At 28.7% G+C, this 7,684-nt stretch overlaps 1 long non-coding RNA gene across 1 annotated transcript in view; it reads right to left on the minus strand.

Moving 5' to 3' along the window:
• Positions 1–2,582: 2,582 nt before the first annotated feature.
• The window catches only part of LOC117177067, an 11,183-nt gene continuing 6,081 nt past the window's right edge, over positions 2,583–7,684 (minus strand). The window contains exons 2-3 of the long non-coding RNA XR_004467660.1: positions 4,376–4,467; positions 2,583–2,808 (exon numbers count right to left, since the gene is read on the minus strand). This is a non-coding gene — a long non-coding RNA (uncharacterized LOC117177067). The remainder of the gene's footprint in view (positions 2,809–4,375; positions 4,468–7,684) is intronic.

The raw sequence follows: 7,684 nt of genomic DNA on the forward strand, positions 1-7,684 counted from the left end.
GTGTTTGTTAAAATTTCACGGCTGTCCATGAGTTTGTTTAATTTTCTGTTGTTGCTATGTTACTATTGATTAATGGCTAAGTTGATCACGGTTTTCATTGGAAATAATAAAAATAATATATTTTGTTTCTCATTCTCATAGCATAGCATAGCCGTTTAAATGCAGATATTTTTTTAGTATGATATGAGAATTTGACACTTTGTTCAATAAACAATATTTCGTTACATTCAAGCAAACAAGAAAATTTCAGGAGTGAGACCTGTGAAAATAGGGTAGTATCAAATAGTGTGGACTTGTTAATTGTGTCGTAGTAAAAAATCGTCATATCTTAGAAGTGAAATGTCAGTCTACAAGTAAATGTAAAAAAATTTTTTTATTCACAATCCAATAATTATAAATTTTATGTGGGTAGTCAACCCTTCTGAAAATAAGAGTGCTCAGATTATGTAATTTTTAACACACAATATTTGTCGGAATCTTCGTTCCAAAATATAAATTTAATACATATATTGTAATTAATTTTCCGAGAGCATTAAATTAACTGTAGGGGTAAATCACTCCTTGAATGATTTTTTTTTTCAAAAACCCCGAAACATGTAAACTTTAATTTTTAATTGTCTTAATTACAATACACTATACACTATGCGCAAATTCACCCTTGTAAAAAATAAGAGATGCAACTCCTTGAAATCAAAAATAGGTCTGAAGAAGCATCTTTTTGTAAGAAAGAAGCTGACGTTTTTGTGATTAAAAAATTTGGATTCGTTTTTGAGATATTAAAGAAACTTGATTTGGGGTCAATTTTTAGTGTGGCCTTTAGCCCTTAAATCAAAGAATTAGAACGTAAAAAAAAGGTGTCAGCTACTTTTTTGTGTCCTACAACATATTAAAAAATAAATAAAATCGGTGAAATACACCACGGGAAGCAATAAATTAACTGTATCTCGGATATCAGAAAAATTCATCGGATATTGATGTTTTTTCGTAAATAATCTGTGAATTTGGAGAAAGACATTACGAACTCGATGTGACAAGCATAAAACCGTTCATCGCTATTTTCCCGTAAATAATGAAAGAAATATTACGAGTGATTGGAAAAAGATTCACAGAGCACTCACGAGCTTGCCCGACAAATCTGGGAACTATGAAATAGGTTTGCCTTAACATGACCCGCACACACCCTCACACACACGGGTTAGAACGTAAAAAAATATGTTTTTTACTATTTTCTTATCTACTACCGCATATTAAAGAATGAAGCAGATCAGCAAGGTAAACCTCTGGTACTTTTCGTATTAGTACCAACGTTTTCGGGAGCAATTTTTACACAACATATTAGAGAACGAAGAAAATCGGAGGTGGACACCTTCCTAGGTTTCTTCGTTAATATATTTTTGTTCAATAAAACAAAGATTTGTTTGATCTTATATTAAATATAAAGTTTGTGTAATTCAAATAAAATTTATTTGAGTTAAATAATGGTGTATTTAAATAATAGTATATTCTGTACCGAGAGCGAAAACGGGTGTTTACGCGCCGCGTATAAAATTAAGCTCGAGGTCCATATACTATTTTTTCCGACAGCGGAGCAAAAGGGAGTTTCGCGTTTTCAAATATACAAAGAGGAAATCGTAACTTTGAAATGTCTGATTACAGGATCAGTATGAACTGCAAAAATTTGGCAACTTGGATTCTATGAGGACAAAAGGGGGTTTGGGGGCAAACAAGGGGCTGGTGACAGTGGGTATGGGGGGCGGAGACCCCATTCGTCATGCCTCGAGCGTTTTCCATCATCTCCCCTTTACAGGCATGGAATCGCTTGGTTTCGCTCCTCCCCAACGCAGCGAAAGCGAGCATTTTCGCTCCGCTGTTGGACAAAATAATTTAATCTTGAATTGACAAAATATTTGGTTGGCTCTAAATTAGAGAAAGATTTAATTAATTGAAACAAAACAAAATAGCAGTCCTTCGTGATATTTTATAGAATTTTGCATTTTTGATATAAGGATATAATACAGTCGATGTAAAAATTGGTTTTAATTAAAAGTTTTAATATCAGCCTGCAATAAAATAAACAAATAAAGGTATTTTGTTCTCTTTAATGCATTATCTTTTATTTAATTGAACTTCTTTTTTCTAAAAAATTGTACCCGATTTTATCAGTATTCTGTCAGCAAGTCGCGTATCACTTAAATCGATTTCATTGCTTTTAATTTGTTTCGGAAGCAATACATCTTGCTCAATGACGGAAAATCCGATAAAACGACATCTGAAATTGATAGTTACATATTTTTTATGCGAATGTATATTCTGTGCTCAATATGAAATAAGATTGAAACGCCAATTGAAGTGAGAACTCAGAAACGTTATGCTCGAACAATTGACAAGTGGAACGTAATTGATAAATTCAACATTGTTTTTACTATTAACAAGATGATTTTTTGAACGTGAAAGTAAAAGATTGAATTATTATTTCCATTATTTTAAGAAATTGCTATATTTCTTATGCATCGAACTAGATTCATTATTTATGTGCTGTAGTTTTCTTATTCGGGTTCCAACAAAATTTGGTAAAATTTTTATTCTCACCTTCTTCTTCAGTGCTTCAAAGTTAAACAGTCGATAGTGCGATGAGCTATGCAAATTTTACTGAGGCTTCATAGATTATGTATGAAATAGGAAGACATTAACTGTAGTTCAGTTATTTTATCAAGTTATCAAATAAACAGGAAGGCAACTGGTGGTATTGGATCATACCTGATCATACTAGTTATCAAAAGTCAGGGTACTGTCATTTTAATTTATTACCTATGAAAAATAGATCATTGTATAATTCTTCTTTTGCATTTTGATGTTAAGTTTCAATTAAATGAGCTTGTTAGTAAAGTGATAAAATCTATTACATTTATGTATATATATTTCATGAATATATTTTACAATAAATTAATTCTAAGAAAAAAAAGTCTGTAGAATATGTTAATAAACGAACTGAAACCTTGGCAGAAATAATGCTATATCATCAAAACTATATTGATGATTTTCCGTCTGACATAGTAATATTCAAAATGTCACAGAAAAAACGGTGCCATGAATCAAGTTCATCAACATATGCTTGATTCTAAAGTTTTTAATTTTTCGGAATTTAATCTTTTGTTTCAAAAGTTTCCTTTGATCTTACAATTAAAATGAGTTCATTTGTAATTCGTTTATTTTTTAAAGCATACGATTGAGCGTTAAAAATTTTTTTTTAATTTTAATAATAATTTGGAAATTGACTTTCTTTATTCGGTTTTCTAAGATTCAAAACTGCTGAATTTCGTGTATCAAGTTTTAGAAATAAAACGATTTTGAACATTCAATGCCAAATTTTTCTGTTTTTATTATTTTGAAAATAAACTTAATAAATTTGAGAGGTTTTGAGTTTTTATTTTTGAATTTAAAATACTCAAACCTTATAAGGTAAAAATAAAGGAAAACTTTAAAGCCTTAAAGTTAAAAAGTATAAATGATTAAATCATGTTAATTGAAGTTTTCCATCTGCATTTTTTATTGATAATATCCTTAAATCGCTTAAAGTTAAAAATGTATCATTTTTAAGCTTTGGAAGCTTTCTAATTTGAGAAAGCTGGCAAATCAAAATAATTGAAATAAACAACTTAAAAATTGTTTATTCATTGTTTCATGCGATTAGAACATGTTTAAAGCATGATTTTTATTTTTTAATCATAAACAGATGATAAATGTAAATTGCAAAAATTGTTTGAGATTACAGTTTTATTTTTGTGTTTTGGTATAATCTTCCACTGATGATTAAAATAATAAATTGCTGAATTAAGTTCAATAATTGTGAATAAGAAATATTGAATAAAATAATTAAGATGTGTAAATTTCGTTAATCGATTTAATTCACAATTTTAAAATGTTGCTAATTGAAATAAAAGGATTTAATTTTTGGATATTTGAGCTTTAAAAGTATAGCAAAATATCAAAAGTAAAGCATTTCTAATTTTAGAGAATCCACATTCTAAATTGGTTAAATTATAAAAAAATTTATTTTGAAATTGTTAATTTTGTGAGACATCTTTGATAGATTCGAATTTAAACATTTAATCTGGTCAACTTTGAAAACTCGAAATTAACTAATTCCTCAAAGTTGATATTAATTATCCTGTAATTTTCTATCCGTCTGAATATAAAAACCTTTGTAAGGCAAAATGCTTTTTTCTAACAGCAATGAATTATAAAAATGAAAATTTTAAACGCTTTTTTATTAAAATGTTCAAATTAGTTGTAGCATAGCTTCTGTTGGTTATTATGAAATTAATTTTTAAAATAATAACACGCATTGCTATATAAAATAGGAAGTTTCACTTACTAGGATTTTCACAATATGCTTTTTTACTTTTGATATGCTGACAGATGTGGATCCTTGGATGAACTATCTTGCAAATGCATCTAAAGACAGACCTGCAAATCGATTTCAGGATTCAGAGACATGCTTTGAAGCAACTTATCCGTTAGATAACAAGATCCGGTTTCTTGTGATGATTCTGATTTTGCATAATATGCATAATTTTGTAGTATCCAGAAATCTAATTCTAACAGTATAATCTATATTTGTCAAAAGAGTATTTTGAAACAAATTCTTGAAACTTCATATAAGGATAAAAATCACACTTATAGTGACCATTAATAATTTGTATTGTAAGTTAAACACACTTTTTATTATTCTGTCTGTCAATATTTTTTATATTTGTTTGTAGAAAAATATTTTGTTGTGAGTTGGAACAAATGCTTTTGTGACAATTTTATAGAAGTTCCAATTTTCCATTTACAAGCAAAATTATTTTATAAGATTTTTCATAGGTTTCAAATAAAATTCTGTTGCCTCATTATGGCTATTGGACGTTAAACTCAAAGCGCAATTGATGCTCTTAGCATTAGAGCGGATACCGGCAAAGAGCAGCACAATCGGCGCTTTTTTATATCGAGTAGTAATACGTGACCAACTCTATGAACAGGGTCGGCAACCCTCATTCGGTAGAGCATGAAGACACTCGAGTTTATGTTTTACGTGCTAAACTCTGCCGTCTGATCAATCGACTAGAAAATTTAGAACACCTCTTTCAGAAAATCCTGATAAAAGGACTATTAAAATAAATTACAATTCAAAAATTAAATGAATAGTCGAATGGCAAAAGAGTCCGAATTCCATTACAATGCACAACACCTTACGACAAAGATTATTTCCGATGTGTTGTAAACATAATTTTCAACAAGGGAGAAATTATATATGATGTGTGACTGCCAAATTAAGGGGAAACTTGAGCCACTAAATTGGTAACCACGCAATTGTGAATAATGTATTAATAAGTTATACAAAATTATCATATCACTTATGAAGATTTGAGATATAAAAACTGAATATCAGGTTGGAAGTTTGGTGGAACAGCGCGTAAATTTAAATGATTAAAAAATGATAATGATCAAAAATATATTTTTCCATTCTGAGGCATTACAATTTAAAATTATGTTACGTGAAGTTAAATTTCAAATTTGTATCAGTCATATATAAGTAATTTTAAATGTTTCATTTCTTTAAATACTTTTTCTTTCTTTCAATTCTATGAATTCTTGTTCATTATTTTGAATTGCTTTAAATAATTAAATTGCTTAAACTCTTTAAAATCCTTTTGAATTATCTGTAATTCCTTAAATTCTTATGAATTCGTTCCGAAGACCCCCGCTATATCTGAATTCATCTCAATTTTCGGAATCGTCTAATTTCTTGAATCCGAGTAAATTCCTTAAATTGTAAGAACTTTATAATAATGCAAAGAATTCAGAAGCAATGAGAAGAATTAAAGGAATTCAAGGATTTCAGATAATTCAGAATATTTAAGGAACACAGGAAATTTCCTGAAATCCTAAAATAATTTGAATTTGTGGAATTCAAAACTCAGCATTCTGCAAATTTCAGGAATACAAAAGTTGGTTTGTACATTTTTATATAAAAACGAAGAAGGTTAAAGAGTCCACTTCTGCATGAAATTAAACAATTGTAATTGTAATCGATTTTTCTTTTTCTTAACCTAATTATCAAAAGTCAAAATAGTTTCAAAAAGGTATTCATGTATTTTAACTCCTGAAGAATAAAAAAACTTAATAACTGAAGAATAAAACTAATCAAGTGCAGTAAGTATAAATGTATCAGATATATTTTTCTTCAAAAATATTAGTATGCAATTATTAATTTTATTTTGTTTTAAAATTACAAAAATTTTTAATTGATCCCAAAGAATTTACATATTATGAATTAAACATTGTTATTTTCCTTTTACACTAGTATAATTCTAGAATTTAAATGATAAAACAAACCAATTAAAAAAAATGGAATACAAAAACAAAAGCATATCTGCGAACCAGTTTATGCTACTAACGGAATGTATTAGCTGCATACACTTGTGCAAACAGACATTCAAACAAACTATCGATCGATGCACATGCGCATAAACATGTATACACACTGTATGATGGGAATAAATAAAATGATTAAATAAATACTTTTTTAATATTAAAAAAATGGACACATTGCAACAATGAAAAGTCCACTAATGAAAAAGGGCTTCGCCAAGAAAAAAATACAATGGGTTTCAGCTCACCCGCAACCGGTTTTTTAACATACGCACGGTATTGAATTTCGTTTTATTAAAATCCATTTTTCAGTTTTAATGTCGGACTCTAAAAAACTGCAGTTAACCTTATAAGTTTCATTTTAACATTATTTCATGAGATTTATGATTTATTATAAAATAACATATGAATAAAAATAAAGTGCCAGAAGCTTACAACAGATAACTTTCGATAGCCAAAATATCAAGCTAATTAAAGCACATTATCCCATTATTTTTTTATTGGTTCTGCATTGAATTTGGAAAAATTCTATGAGATCATTTTTTTGAAAAAGAGTTTTATTTCTATTTTATTGACTTATAGAAATGAAGAAATAAATTCTTAAAAATTAATAGGACTTCAATCACTTTATTATATGAAATTTTTTGAAATCTATATAAAAAAGTGGTGTAATAAAATCTCTCAATAATTGCGCCCTTAATGCCGTTGAATAACTTATAAGGTTTTTTTTCAGAATCTCTACCTGTTCAGAAAATATTAACTTAGCTTCCGCTCCTGAGTAAAAATGCTTCGACTTGAGTTCGACTTGATTATGTCTTGAGTTCGTCTCTGCCTAGCTGCATCTCAAAACTAAGTCGAGACATAGGCCTTCGTCTTACTTTTATGGCAACGACAGGTAAAACGGCGTTTACTTGTCTTAAGTCGAGCTTTGTCTTCGCTAAGACGACGTTTACTTGACTCAAGACCAGCCTTGTCTTGACTGAGATAATCGCACCTTTTTTGGCTCATAAATGAGATTGAAATTGATGAATGAAAAATTTGTAATTATTAAATTAGTTATTTTTAATGTAAAAATTCAGAATTGGTGGGTCTGAACGAGTATAACCCTTACAAATTTTCTTCAAAAAAATGAAAATTATAACTTTCTAGAAGGATCTTCTAAGCCTTTAGAAATACGTAAAAACGAACAACATTTTTGGTATCATCGTCAAACAAGTATAATACAAATAACAATCCGCAAATAAGTTGATTATATATATTTATAAGTTTA

The sequence above is a fragment of the Belonocnema kinseyi genome, chromosome 7 (assembly GCF_010883055.1).
Source record: "Belonocnema kinseyi isolate 2016_QV_RU_SX_M_011 chromosome 7, B_treatae_v1, whole genome shotgun sequence".
Taxonomy (NCBI): Eukaryota; Metazoa; Arthropoda; class Insecta; order Hymenoptera; family Cynipidae; genus Belonocnema; species Belonocnema kinseyi.